The following is a 13,626-nucleotide window of genomic DNA, read 5'->3' on the forward strand; positions in this document are numbered from 1 at the left end:
CAGGAGATAGTAATTAATCCCAATTTACCACAAGTGTCAATATCCCATTGTTAAGTGGTTTTAAGAATTATTTAATAAAAACTCAGAGATATAAACAAAGAGGATGGAAAATGATTTACATACAACTGTCTATCCGTGACCCGACTTAATGTCACTTCCCTCCTTAAGTTGCTGTCCTTAAACATTTCTGGGAAATGTTCTTTCATTTACTGGTGCCACTAGCAATTCCAAGAACAAAGTTTGAACTATGATTCCTATTAGTTTATGTGTGTTTATCTAAGCTCAAACAATTTTTTAATTAAATGTTTTTGTGTCCTATACCTACTCATTTATGATTAAATGGTCCATCTGGATGAAGTCAAGTAGGATATAAAGCTTTTGACCCAATGTGAAGTGTCCAAATGGTCAAACAAGGCAGTGACAACGTCCTTTGGATTGGATTTAATCCGGCTTTATTGGCTTGGATTCTGTACCTAGAAAGCTTTGCCACTAGCATTTAGGCATTTAGGCACACAAAAAAGAGGAATTTTAGTAGCTGAAGTATGAATACATTTTCTGGGTAACTAGTTTCTGACTCAAGAATGGTAGAAGAAAGCACTAGAATTCTAGCAAAAAATATACATAAAAGCTAAAATACGTTTTCAAAAGTCAGAAAATATTAATCTCTCTCTCTTTTATTTTGTTATGCATAAATCCTAGGGTTTCTGGCAATAATTTAGATTATCCGTAACAGAATTTTAACTGCCCCTAAGGAAATGTAGTAATCAACATTTCTGGAAAGATGTCTTTGATGTACTCTTTCGCCTGGAACACGGACTAGGCCATGGGAACAATTTTCAGGTAGCTCCTGAATGGCATTTTGAATAGCTGCCAGGATGGTTTAAATATAACCCATTACATAAAACTGGAGCCACAATGCTGTAACCGCTGGCTGGGAATTGTTTCACTGAGCAAATAATTTAACAAACATTCATCTTTAGCAAACATCCTTCAATCAAGATTCAGTTCCTGGGAACTTGTGTCACAAAAATAAGTTCTATTATTTTTCTCAAATCTGTGAAGTTGATTTTTCCTTAAGATTATAATATTTAGATTTAAATTTGATAATGGTTTATTTTATATGCTTTCTTAAAAGTGCTGGATGTCTTGACCATTTCCGGTGGGAAACCATAGTTTATGTGGTCTTTAGGGACAACCACTATCCCTCATAGTATGTGATTTTTACTAGCTACAAATTGATGTTCAGGATAGGATTTAGGAAGCCTGGAGAATCTGGGCTATTTGTAGCCATGGCATTTAATAATCTATTCCAAATGATATTCTAATTCTACCATTATAAGAAATTATCTGATTCTTAAAATTCTCAAAAGGTAGTTTCTTTTTGTTAAAGATATATGTATATGTGTGTGTATATATATATATATATATATATATATGCATACACACATAAGAAGCTTAAAGGTTATGTAAATATATGAACTGCATAGCTGAACACTAAGATTAAGCTTAAAGATATATATGTATATATACACATACACACACACACTCAATAAGTTTCAAGGTTATGTAAATATACACATTGTATAGCTGAACATCGGATCTGTGTCTCAACTTCATTTCAATAACAAAGAAAATATATTTGGTACCTACATAAATAATTCCTTGAATACGGTTGCTATGATAGTTTCCATCTCACTTGATTTTCACAAAAACCTTGGTATGTGGTGTTGTCTCCATTATAAAGAGCAGGAGATTGAGTCTTACTAATGTTTGATAATGGGCTTTGAACTTTGGAGTTAGTTAATAAAATTTTGAAAAGCAGTATAAACAAACAAAGAAACTTAAAAAACTATTAAAGAAACCCATTTTGGAATGTGTTTAATTGCTCTTGTCAGGAAGAAATCATTCTTCTTTGAGTAAACGTTACAAGACTATTTGCACAACTCAAGGGATTAAAAAAAAAAAAAAAAACCTAAACAAATAAACAGACAAACCTTGGGGAGTGGCTGATGAGAGCAAAAATCATTTGATTTTGTGTGTGGATGCCAATAGCTTCTTTTCCAAACACACAGCACCTCAAAAGCACCCTATTTATATAATAAGTCCAATGAGCCAACTATGGCACAACTCCTTGAGATGATTCTATCTTGATTCTTGGGATTCTCAGGCTCATAAGTAGGATGCAGGATTCCCAAACTAAGCCTTTCTTATTTCCATCTCAACAGTGTAGGAGGTAAACTGTTAGCAAATCTTATTTCTCCAGCATCTTTGTAGTCCCTTAAACAGGAATCAACAAACCATATTCTTCAATTTGCCCTTAGGGCTGTCTTTCCTTTCATATGAAATTCATGCTATACCATCTGAGTCTACCTGTTTGTGGTTGTTTTGGTATCTTTTCAAAAAGTTTTCTTACACTCATCAAATGGCTTTTTCTGTATTAGAAAAAACTTTATCCGAAACTTGACATATCATACTATCAAGAACCAATGGCATTTACCCACCACAAATAAAACTCCTTTTTGTTTCAGAGTTCAGTTAGAGAGCTAGCCATGCTGTGGTTATTAGTCTATAATAACTCAAAGGCCAGCAGTCTTGGGAGTCAAGCTTGGAACGCCTTTTATCCCCTAATTATATATTCTGCATCGCCCTAGGGAGCGGTGAGAAAGTCTTGATGTGCAGTTACAACTCTGCCAGCATCAGTCTCAGCTCCCAGCCGGGCCCTCGCCCCCAACGTTCTTCATAGTTAGCTGTACTTTTAATTTTTATTTTTAGGGCCACCATTCTTACTTCCAGCAAATGATGTGTGAGCAGGGGAATTTATTATACTCTGGTGAGGGAAACTAATGCCTGGAATTCTTGTCATTTCCAAGTTACTAAAGCAGTACTTTGAGAATTAATTTTTAAAATTTTATGTCATAAAGAAAACTGCTTCATTATTTCACATTTTCTGTGGTTTTTCTGTATAAGTAGCTACAGGGAAATTCTTATAAATGAAGTGAAAATGTCAGTACAGGTAAAAAATTCATTATTTTATTTTAGCAAGATATGTCTCGTATTTTTCTTTTTATATGTGTATGTATTTATTTTTTCAGAGATGGAGGTGGGGGTTGCTGTCTCGCTATGTTGTCTAGGCTGGTGTTGAACTACTGGCCTCAAGTAATCCTCCCACCTTGGCCTGCTAAGTAGCTGGGATTACAGGCGTGATCCCAGTTTATGGAACACGTTTTTCTAAGAAATATGAAGAAAACACTGTTTTTTATATTGGCAGACATTTAGAAATTTAATTTCCACTGAGAAATGGAATGGAAATTCCTTTTTTTTTTGAGACAAAGTCTTGCTCTGGCACCCAGGCTAGAGTGCAGTGGCGAGATATTGGCTCACTGCAACCTCTGCCTGCTGGCTTTGAACAATTCTCTTGCCTCAGCCTCCCGAGTAGCTGGGATTACAGGTGGGTGCCACCATGTCTGGCAAATTTTTGTGTTTTTAGTAGAGATGGAGTTTCATCATGTTGGCCAGGCTAGTCTGGAACTCCTGACCTCAAGTGATTCACCCTCCTCAGCCTCCCAATGTGCTGGGATTATAGGCATGAGCCACTGCACCCAGCCAGAAATTCCATTTTTATTTAGAAATTAATTTAAGAGATCTAATAGATTCATTTTATTAAAATAATTACTATAAGTAAACTATTATAAAGTCTTAAAAAACTATCCTGTAGAAACAGATATCCACAGTTATTCATAGAGAACTTTTGTTAAACAGTGCAGTACTGTTTACATATTTTATTATTGTTTCTATATTAATTTATTTGACATTTGACCTGAAAATTCAGAACTTTGTTATTCAATGCTGAATTAAGTAATATTCTTTTTAAGTTTAGGAATCTCTCCTATGATGTTTATATCCCTTAAGAAATAAAGTAGTATTTTATAGGTTTGTAAAGATTCATTGTTTAGCCGGGCACGGTGGCTCACGCCTGTAATCCTAGCACTTCGGGAGGCTGAGGTGGGTGGATCAAGAGGTCAGGAGTTCGAGACCAGCCTGGCTAATACGGTAAAACCCTGTCTCTACTAAACACACAAAAATCAGGTGGGCGTGATGATACATGCCTGTAGTCCCAGTTACTCAAGAGGCTGAGGCGGAAGAATCGCTTGAACCTCGGCGGTGGATGTTGCAATGAACCAGGATCATGCCACTGCACTCCAGCCTGGGTGACACAGTGAGACTCTGTCTCAAAAAAAAAAAGAAGAAAAAAACGAGATTCATTTTTTAAATGTATATAGGGTGCTTACTAAGGTAGACAGGCCCATGCGTTTTGACAAATGCAGACAAATGCATCAGCATCATCAAGATGTGGAACAACACTGTCACATGCGCAATCCCCATGCTCCTCCTTTGTAGTCAGATCTTCTCCCTGGCCTGAATGGCTGGCAGCCCCTGTGCTGTTTTCTGTTTCTGCGGTTTTGTCTTTTCCAGAATGTTATACAGGTGGAACCACCTTCTGAACTTGACTCCTTTTGCTTGGCACGGTGGCTCTCACCTGGGAACAACCTTGGCCTCTCCAGGGAACATCTGGCAATCTCTGGAGGCATTGTTGGTTGCCACAACAAGGGGGATTGGGAAAGTGCAGCATGGATCTAGTGGGAAGAGGCAGGGAGGCGGCTAAACATCCTCCCATGTGCGGGACATCTCCTACAACAAAGAATGATCTGGCCTAAAACAGTTATGAGGCTGAGAAACACTGACTTAGCAAAACACATTTGAGATTGATTTGTATTCTTGTTTGTATCAAACAATTGATTCCTTTCCTTTTTTATTGCTTAATAATATTCTGTTTCATAAATGTATTCTACTCTGTTTATTCATTTACCTGCTAAAGGATATTTGGGCTGTTCTCGTTTTTTTTTTTTGGTAATTGTGAATAATGGTATAAATATTTGTGTGCATGTTCTTGAGTGAGGGTAAGTACTGGGTGTAGGATTGCTTGGCCGTTTGGTAAGTATGTGTTTTATCTTTATAAGAAATTCCAAACCGCTTTCCAAACTGGCTGTACCATTTTGCATTCCCACAAGCAACATACTAGAATTCCAGTAGTTCTTCATCTTCAGCAGTACTTGGTGTTTTGTGTGTGTGTGTGTGTGTGTGTGTGTGTGTGTGTGTAAATTTAATATATGCAGGATCAGGAATGGGGGCTCACACCTGGAGGTGGGACAATTGCTTGAGGCCAGGAGTTCGAAACCAGCCTGGGCAACATAGCAAGATCCCTGTCTCTACAAAAATGAAAAAATAGCCTGGTGTGGTGGCATGTGCCTCTAGTCTTACTTGCCTCCAGTAACTACTTGTAGGTGGAATTGAGAGGACTGGTTTAGCCCAGGACTTTGAGGCTGCAGTGAGCTATGATTGTGCCACTTTACCCCAGCCTGGGTGACAGAGCAAGACCCCGTCTCTAAGAAAAATAAAAAGAAAAAAAAGTAGTATATGTATTTAAATTTTAGTCTTTCTGAGAGATGTGCGGTAGTATCTCATTATGGTTTTAGATTTGTCTGTTTTGGCTAATTTTTAGGATTTTAGAATTTAATGCACATTTTCTGAGATTTCAAAAATAGTATAAAAACAGTATTTAATGCATGTCCACAAAGGCATTAACAACTGTGTGTATTTAATAATACACACAGTTGTTAATGCCTTTGTGGACATTCATTCTGTTCTTCTTCACTGTAGAGCTACTAATCCTTTTACAGCTTCTATTTTAAGAGAATCCAATTTATGGGCATTAGGATTCATTGATCTAAAAAGGCCTTCAGGATATACCTGGCCTAGGCCCTTGCCTACTAAATAGATTTTGAGAAAAAGAGAAGAATCTATTCTTTTTGTTTTTTGTTTTGTTTTTTTTTGAGACGGAGTCTCGCTCTCACCCAGGCTGGAGTACAGTGGCGCAATCTAGGCTCGCTGCAACCTCTACCTCCCGAATTCAAACGATTCTCCTGCCTCTGCCTCCGGAGTAGCTGGGACTTACATGTGCCTGCCACCACGCCCGTCTAAATTTTTTTTTTTTTTTTTTTATAGAGACAGGGGTTTCATCATGTTGTCCAGGGTGGTCTCGATCTCCTGACCTCTTGATCTGCCCGCCTCGACCTCCCAAAGTGCTGGATTACAGGCGTGAGCCCTGCCGCTATTTGTGTTTTTAAATATGATTAAGGGATTATCTGGAATAGCTGCAGGCATTGCTCACAGTTCACTGGGGAAAAAGACAAAGCTTTGGCATTCCCAGTGTTTAGCTTGCTGGCTGGTGTGAAATTAGTTCTACACAGGCAGCACCGGAACACAACAGAGCAATATTATTTTTCTTGGATTCAGGTGTTTGTCAAACATTGCCCTCTACTGGCTGGCAGCTGCAATTACTTCTAATAAATACAAATAACCCAATTTGTTGCCTGCTCTCAAAATTTGCTGTTTCCACCTCTAACAATCCATATTAAATAGATTAATAATCCTTCCTTTAAAGCATAACTTTATTGATTCCTTTATATCCCTAAATAGGTGTGTCAGGAGCATTGATACAGAGAGGATATTTTGATTTCTTTTAAAACAAACCTGAAATCTGTCCTAGTAGCTAATGAACAGTCTCATTCCAGGCAAGTTCGTGGCTTTCAGGTAAGGTAAAACTTATGTAGGAAGACCTCAGTTTCACTTATGGCCATGCCTTCTTAATTTTGGACAATTTGGTTTATAAAGGCAGAAAATTCATTGTGTTCAGCGAGAACAGAAAAATTGCAAAAAAGTGTGTTGACTTTTTTTTCCATGAAGAAACATTTGCAGAAAAAAAGTTTTAAAACTATGTGAAATAATAGAAAATCTACGGATTGGCCACTAATCTCAGTTTGGTCTTTTGTTAATGGAGGCTTTCCTCATTTTTGTGAAGCAAAAGCAGCAGCTTCCAATTCAGGATCCAGACATTTTGGCATTTTTTTCCAAACAATTTAACTGGAAACCTTGGTGCCTGTGGCTTTGGCACCCACAGAACTATGTTGTGAAGTACTAGCTCAGCATGCTCAATAGTTTACCCACACACTACAGAAATAGCTGGGACGACCAAAATGTAAACCCACCTCTAATTAGTGAAGAATTAGAAATGAACAAAGCCCTCATCCACATTCTCTAAGACTACACTGTTTTAGGCATACATGTTCAAATGTTGAACTTCTCTGTGACCAAAAGACATGTAATTGATGTTCAGTCAGACCTAGTTAATTACAAACACAACTTTAAGGTAGTTAAAGAAATCCTCAGTTGAAAATCATGTAGTCGATGCTTTGGAGTTTGTTGGATTGTTTGCTTTTTTGTTTTTTTTCCTGTTTGGTGAGTTCTGTTTTACACTTTTTCCAGGGTGAGAGGCTATGTTTTAATTCACAAAGAGTTGAGTGTTATAGTAAACAGTGGTGGATTGTCTGTATCGGTCTATGCTTGTTCAAGGGTACCTGAATTTAGAAATGAGGGCTAATTTGGCAACTTGCCTTCGGTCACACTGTTAATTCTGAGGCAGTTCCTATTTTCACACTCACCCCTGACTCAGGCATGGGCTGGAGAGCACGGGCCACGGTCATGCTCACCGAGCTCTTCCTGCCTCTTCCTCTCCTTGGGCACATTGCTTTCGGGAGTTTCATTTTTCTTATCTCCAAAGTAGACATAGCATTACTTTCCTGCTTTGCAATGTGGTCATAAGGATGAAAGGAGGCTTAAATATGTTAAGTGCTTGGCATACAGTGAACACTCAAAATATTATTTTTGTGCTATCGATATAATCAGTTCTTATTTGGCAGACAACCCAAATTGTGTACCAAGGGAAGAATTTGTTCGTCAAGTCATCACGTATAACTCCCTAAATGTGTGCTGGTACTATCAAATTATTTTGCATATTATTAGAGGTGTATGTTAAACTTTTGTTTTGTGTTACATGTTGATTTTGGAGCAGGGTGAAGTGGCAATACAAAAAAAAATTAAAATCTATCTGCGTGCGTAAAATTTGTACCTTCTCTTCTTGATTTTGCCTCACTACTCTTGAGTGCTATCGGATTTATGTTTTATTTATTTGTTTATTTATTTTAAAATAGAGGCGACATCTCACTATGTTGCCCAGGCTGATCTCAAACTTCTGGGCTCAAGCTCTCCTCCTGCCTTGGCCTCCCAAAGTGCTGGGATTACGGGCGTGAGCCACTGTGTGCGGCCAGGTTTATGACTTTGACTCTGGTTTGTGAGGCCAGCTTTGAAAAAATGGGAGGGATCTTCTTAAAGAGCAAGCATGCTTCTTGCTGCCTGATTAATACAGAATCACAGCAGTGGCAATTTTTCTTTATAAATATATATCTCTAAATCTTAAACTTAAAACTTCATGATTGGCAGTCCCATAAAAATTATAAAGATCAGAAATTTATTCACTTTACATATCATTTCATAGTTTTTGAAATTAAGACTTTTTTTAAAAAAAATTTAATTTTCAATGAAATTTCTTTCAAAATTCCAATTGTGCTGAATGGAAACACATCCGCTGTTCCTGTGTCCTTTGCCCCATCCACCATCATCTTCCACTGTAGTTTGAAGGATCTTTACAGATGTATGTATACATAACCATGTCTCTCCCCTGATTAAAATCAGTAACCATTGTCCCTTGCTCCTGAGAAAAAATCAGAAATCCTGACCTTGCCTCTGGCCCCCTTACCTCCTTTGTCCTAATCATCCTGCCTGCCCCTCTGTGATCAAATCACGGTTGGTATCCTTTCAAGTTCCTCATGCCCCTTCCATGCAGTGGCCTTCCTGTTTGTTCTTCCCACAGAGGAAATGCCAGCTCTCTTTCCTCCCCGTCCTCCCTTGCCTTACCCTCACTGCTATCAGTGCTCACCATCCTAAATGTCATTTGATCAGAGACATTTTTCTTGGTCTCTTATGTGTAGTTGAATCCCCTTGATGGAGATTTCTTGGTGCTTTGCATTTCTTCCTAACACTTTTAATAGTTGTAATAAAATAGTCATGTGGTTAGACAATGTCTCCAACATTATGTCTGTAAGCTTTATGAGGGCAATTTTATTCAACAAAGAATAGTCAACATCTGCCACAGCAAAGGCAGGCTAAGCTTTCAATAAGTATTTGTCAAGTACATGATTGAATGACGTGTTCAGTACTGTATTGCCAGTGTCTAGAATATGGCAGATGCTCCATCAATACTTGTTTAAAAAGATAATCAGTATCAGGCCAGGTGCCGTGGCTGATGCCTGTAATCTCAGCACTTTGGAAGCCTGAGGCAGGTGGATCACAAGGTCAGGAGTTCAAGACCAGCCTGGTCAAGATGGTGAAAACCTGTCTCTACTAAAAATACAAAAATTAGCCAGGCATGGTGGCGGATGCCTGCAATCCCAACTATTCGGGAGGCTGAGGCAGAGAATTGCTTGAACCCGGGAGGCAGAGGATGCAGTGAGGCTATATTGCACCAGTGCACTCCAGCCAGGGTGACAGAGTGAGACTCTGACTCAAAAAAGAAAAGAAGAAGAAGGAGGGGGAGGGGGAAGGGGAGGGGGAAATAATCGGTATCGGAAAGCAAAGGGGAGCTTTTATGTGGAGTGACTTGTAGTGAATCACAGCGAGAGGCCTCTATCAGGCAATGAAAGCCTAGAGAGATGATGGAATGGACTATTGGAGTGCTCGAGCAGCACACCAGAGCTTTTTGAGTGGAGAGTTTTTCAAATTTTGCCTATTTATGGAGTGCAGGAGGCACTGCATTTGTAATCACTATGTATAGTTCTGATGCTTGCTGGCTATGTAACTTTGGAAAATTATTTAGCTCCATTTCCGAGATAAGAAAGGAAACAGGGATCATCCTGCTTCCCCAACCAATGTCAAAGGTTTATGAGAATCCAGTGACAAATGTGAAAGTACTTTGTAAACTCTAAAAGGCTGTATATGTATTATTATTTAACTGTGGAAGGAATTTATAACATGTTGGTGGTAAAGTAGTAAGAGTCAATAAGTTCAGAAAACTATAAATGTCCGTCTCCTAATTCCTCTTTCCAGAGTTACCCACTCTTGTCAGTTTCTGTGTGTTCTTCTCCTCAACATTGTCTATAGATTGACTGATCCGTGTACACATCCACACAAACGTATGTCCATATGTGTATACACTCACAAATATAAATGTAAACCTAAAACCACAACTCAGATCCTAATGTTATTCAGCAGCACGCTTGTCCACTTACTATATCTTGGGCATTTTTAGTGACAGAGCATATAGAATGCTTTCATCTGCTGCATGGTATCCATTGCACGCGTCTGCTATGATTTATTTTATCATTTCTGCATTGATCAACATCTAGCGTCTTTCCATTTTTACCACTGCAAACAGTGCTTGACTGAACATCTTTGTTTAATTTGATTTCTTATCTTCTTTGCTTAAAATCATTTCCGATTTTAACATCCTCTGCTTCCATCTCATGCATGTGGCAAGAGGTTGGAGACTTAGAAAGCAGTGCTAGAGTAAAGCTGACTTTATAACAATGCTAATACTTCTAGTTTAACGGCAGTTTCAGAACTGTCCCTGGTGTAGCGTTTCTGCTGTGGCAAAGCTGGCCTGTTCACTGCATGTGACTTTCCGTCTTTGTATCCCCTTTTAAGTGCCCTGTTTAGATATGTTCTTTTAACATTCCCTTTATGATTTTCTATTTTTTCTTCCTTCATAACACAGCGAAAATGCACCCACAACTCTGTATATGCTATTTCACATACAAATTTCTGGATGCCGTAGATTTTCTCACAAATTTTTCGATGCCATCAATTTTCTCCCTGTTTTTGAAGAACAGGCATTTATTGAGTTGTTAACAGTGCTCACCTCACTAACCAGAAATGAATGCAGATATAGATACTCCATAAGATTTATTTAGTTGTTTCTTATTGATAAATTATATAATTTATACAGTCTAAATTAATGATGGATGACGGGTGGGCCATAGTGCACTGCTCAGAGCCTACTGCCAAATGTTGATCACTGTATAAAAATTTACTTTGCCACATGTGCGTATACACCCTTCTTCATGGTGCCGTTCATGAGATGGCATGCTAAGTGGAAGGAGTAAAGTCATATGGTTAAAGTAGGATAAAACCTTTCCTTCTGGAATGTTAGAGGAATTTCTATTTTATTTTATTTTTTTTAAGATGAAGTCTTATTCTGTCACTCAGGCTGGAGTGCAATGGTGTGATCTCAACTCACTGCAACCTCTGCCTCCCGGGTTCAAGCAATTCTCCTGCCTCAGGCTCCCAAATAGCTGAGATTACAGGTGCCCGCCACCACGCCTGGCTAATTTTTGTATTTTTAGTAGATACCAGGTTTCACCATGTTGGCTAGGCTGGTCTGGAACTCCTGACCTCAAGTGATTCACCCACCTTGGCCTCCCAAAGTGCTGGGATTACAGACCATTAGAGGAATTTTTCAACATCAGATTAGTGCTGAAAGATTATGTGTTCACTGAAACGTACAAGTCTTTTGCCTCATTAATATTGAAAAGATTGTGGTCAGGGCAGTGAACTTGCCTAGTCAACAGTGACATACAGTGACCAGCTGTGCAGTGAAGTAACTCTGGAGGTATTTACAGGCTTTGCAAGGGGTGACTGAGCCAGAGTTGTGACTATATCATAACAATTGCTGTGCATTTAGTGCTGTTTTCTGTTTCTTCAACATCCCTTTACAGATACCACCATTCAAATTCTGGAGTTCATAAGTGTGCCTGAAATATTTTTCTTTTTTTTTCCTTTTTTTGCCAGTTAGTGAATCTTTCCAGAACAAAGGAAATGTCTTTTATTTTTTTCTTTATTCTTTTCTTTTCTTTTTTTTAAAGACAGTGTCTCGGTCTGTTGCCCAGGCTGGAGTGCAGTGTCCAGATCTTGGCTCACTGCAATCTCTGCCTCCCAGGTTCAAATGATTCTTCTGTTGCACCCTCCTGAGCAGCTGAGATTATGGGTGTGCACTACCACACCCAGCTAATTTTTGCATTTTTAATAGAGATGGGGTTTCACCATGTTGGCCAAGCTGGTCTGGAACTCCTGACCTCAAGTGATCCATTCACCTCAGCCTCCCCAGATCCTGGGATTACAGGTGTGAGCCATCACACCCGGCCCTGTGTCTTTTATTCTTTTGAAGTACTGTGTCTGCTACAGGAGTGAGTAGCAGGTACTCATCAAATACTTCTTACCATCAAGTGGCACCCAGTGTCACCAAAATAACCCAAAACCAAGCCAAACCAAACCAAAGAAACCCTAACAAAAACAAAACCAGCAATAGTTTGTAAGCCACTATAGCTGAGGTAAGACTTACTTCGGCGAAACTCCACTTGTTTGGAGTTGAATAAACAGTGAGTGCAGGACAAATGCCGAAGAGAATTCTGCTGACAACAGCAGACAGGGCAAGCCAGGAGATGGTGGATGCCCTGCTACGACAGGCTGTGAGAGTGACAGCCACAGGAGCAGCGCCCTCCACACAGCAGAGGCCAGACACAAGCTAGTCTGAGCAACAACGAAATAACAAAATGTTGCTAGCAGGGAGCATTGCATATCAAATACATTATAACATTTAAACTCTCCCCACACCCCTGGGTGTGTAATTTATTATCTTCACCAAATTACAAATGAAGAAAGTGAGTCTTGGAGCATTTTCATAATTTGCTCAAGTCACACTGCAAGGATGTAGTTGGGGCGGGATTTGGCAACATCCCCGACTGACCCTAACACATGTATTATTATTATTACTTTTTTAGCCCAGGCTGGAGTGCAATGGCACGATCTCTGCTCACTGCAACCTCTGCCTCCTGGGTTGAAGTGATTCTCCTGCCTCAGCCTCCTGAGTAGCTGGGACTGCAGGCGTGTGCCACCAAGCCTGGCTAATTTTTGTATTTTTAGTAGAGATGGGGTTTCACCATGTTGGCCAAGCTGGTCTCAAACGCCTGACCTCTAATGATTCACCTGCCTCGGCCTCCCAAAGTGCTGGGATTACAGGCGTGAGCCACTGCACCTGACTGCATTCTTATTATTGTTTTCTAGTGACCTCTCTGCATAGTCTCCTCAGGTAGAAAGTGCTGCAGGGCCTTTTTGCCACCTTGACACAGTTGGACAACAGCAATATCTGTCACATCTAGATGAATTCTTAACAGACATCAAGTTTTGAAACCTAAGACTTTCTAAAATAATTTAAAGTTTATTCTAATCCCAGATTGGGGGGTCTGTCGGCCTTGGATTTACTTTCTCCAAAGCTCTGTGCATCATCAACAAAGTCACCAAGACTTCACCTGGCAGTTACAGCCATCCTGGAAGGGAGTGTCTGGCATGGGGATGCTGCATAGCTACTGTTTGTTAAGAGGCTGGACACACCTTTGATGAAGGATCATTACCTTCCCAGAATATCCTTATAATTCCCTGATGGGTCACTTCCATTTTATCACTTCCTACTGGCCATTACACCACACAACTTTCAAAGACAGGGACTAGTGTGCAGGTGGGCAGCAATATAATTCAGGCAGGAAATAGCTGCTACTGCTGCGTCACTATGAGCTACCTCTAGAGATACAAAGGGGCTGTTATGCCAATCTCTTCTAAACT

At 39.5% G+C, this 13,626-nt stretch overlaps 2 long non-coding RNA genes across 2 annotated transcripts in view; both read right to left on the minus strand.

Moving 5' to 3' along the window:
- Positions 1-1,794, minus strand: part of LOC119469247 — a 3,354-nt gene extending 1,560 nt beyond the window's left edge. The window contains exon 1 of the long non-coding RNA XR_005198057.1: positions 1,651-1,794. This is a non-coding gene — a long non-coding RNA (uncharacterized LOC119469247). The remainder of the gene's footprint in view (positions 1-1,650) is intronic.
- The window catches only part of LOC108294924, a 51,874-nt gene that overhangs the window by 9,882 nt on the left and 28,366 nt on the right, over positions 1-13,626 (minus strand). The gene's annotated exons all lie outside the window — the stretch shown is intronic.

The sequence above is a fragment of the Cebus imitator genome, unplaced genomic scaffold (genome assembly GCF_001604975.1).
Source record: "Cebus imitator isolate Cc_AM_T3 unplaced genomic scaffold, Cebus_imitator-1.0 Scaffold610, whole genome shotgun sequence".
NCBI lineage: Eukaryota > Metazoa > Chordata > Mammalia > Primates > Cebidae > Cebus > Cebus imitator.